Genomic DNA, 1520 nt, shown 5'->3' on the forward strand with positions numbered 1-1520 from the left:
CCCCCTCTTGACATGCCAGTCACTGTGTTAAGTGCTCAGCCTGTGTGAAGTCATCTCCTTACAGTAGCTCTCTGGGGTAAGCATGAGTATTTTCATTTATATTTGAGCAAACTGAGGCACTGGGAGTGTGGAGTGATCTGCCCCAGACTCAAATCCAGAGATGCCTGACTTCAATGTCTGTGCTTTTATTATACTTATTTATTCCCAGGATCTAAAGTCAGGGCCTCTCTTGTAAGCTTGGCTATTTGTTTTCAAGGCTGCAAGAGAGTATAGATTAATGGTTACCAGTAGAGACTCAGGAATGATGAACATTTTCTTTTTCAGTTTCCTTGCTATAAAATGAGAATAGTAATAATGCTGTCTGAATGAGTTTTTTTCTTATTAACTATGAAGTTTATATTATGAAAACCATCATTTATTGCATCATTGTTTATGTAGCCTGTTTTTCCAGACACTATAAAATAATACAAGTGACATAGTCAATAAATATTTTTATTTCAAAATATTTAGGGGGAGCTAATGCACACCCACACAAGAGACAAACTCAATTCATTTCAAGTTGGAGTGGGGAGAAAGGGGCAATGGAAGGAGAGAGGGGGATTGGTGTGCTCCCACCTAATGAAGACAATGTGAGGATATATGGCACACTTTCTGGGTGCGGGACATAACTACAACAGGGACTTTACCTAACAAATGCAAACATGGTAACCTAATTATTTGTACTCTCATATTAATCTGAAATTTAAACAAAGAAAATTCAAAAAAATTAGGGGGTGCTTCAGTCAGGGATATCAGTGTTCCCATCACCTGAATAGTGTTCCTTGTACATGTTAAGTATCTTTTTACTATTCCCCTTATCCCCTCCCCATCTTTATTTCCAAGGACATTTACTTCCCTCTGTGCCAGTGTGGCCCTATCTATTAGTTCTAACTTACTAGAGAGTACATGTGGTGTTTGATTTTCCATTCTTGAGATACTTCATTTAGGATAATGGTCTCCATTTCACCCCAAATTGCTGCAAATGACATTATTTCATTCCTCTTTATGGCTGAGTAGTACTCCATGGTATACACATACCACATTTTGTTAATCCACTCACAAATTGATGGGCACTTACGTTGATTTGACATCTTTCTGACTGTGACTTGTGCTGCAATAAACATTGGAATGCAGGTATCTTTTTGCTAAAATGACTTTTTTTCTTTTGGATAGACACCCAGTAATGGGATTGCTAGGTCAAATGGTAGGTTTACTTTTAGTTCTTTGAGGAATCTCCAAACTGTTTTCCATAGAGGTTGTACTAATTTGCAGTCCCACTAACTGTGTGTTTCTTTCTGCATCCACACTAGCATCTATTATTTTTTGACATTTTAATAACGATTCTGACCGGCTTAAGGTGATATCTCACTATGGTTTTAATCTGCATTTCCCTGGTGATTAATGATGTTAAGTATTTTTCATATGATTATTGGCCATTTGTCTATCTTATTTTGTAAAACTTCTGTTCATGTCTGTTGCCC

This window comes from Otolemur garnettii, unplaced genomic scaffold (genome assembly GCF_000181295.1).
Source record: "Otolemur garnettii isolate 467f Iridium unplaced genomic scaffold, OtoGar3 scaffold00110, whole genome shotgun sequence".
NCBI classification, from domain to species: domain Eukaryota; kingdom Metazoa; phylum Chordata; class Mammalia; order Primates; family Galagidae; genus Otolemur; species Otolemur garnettii.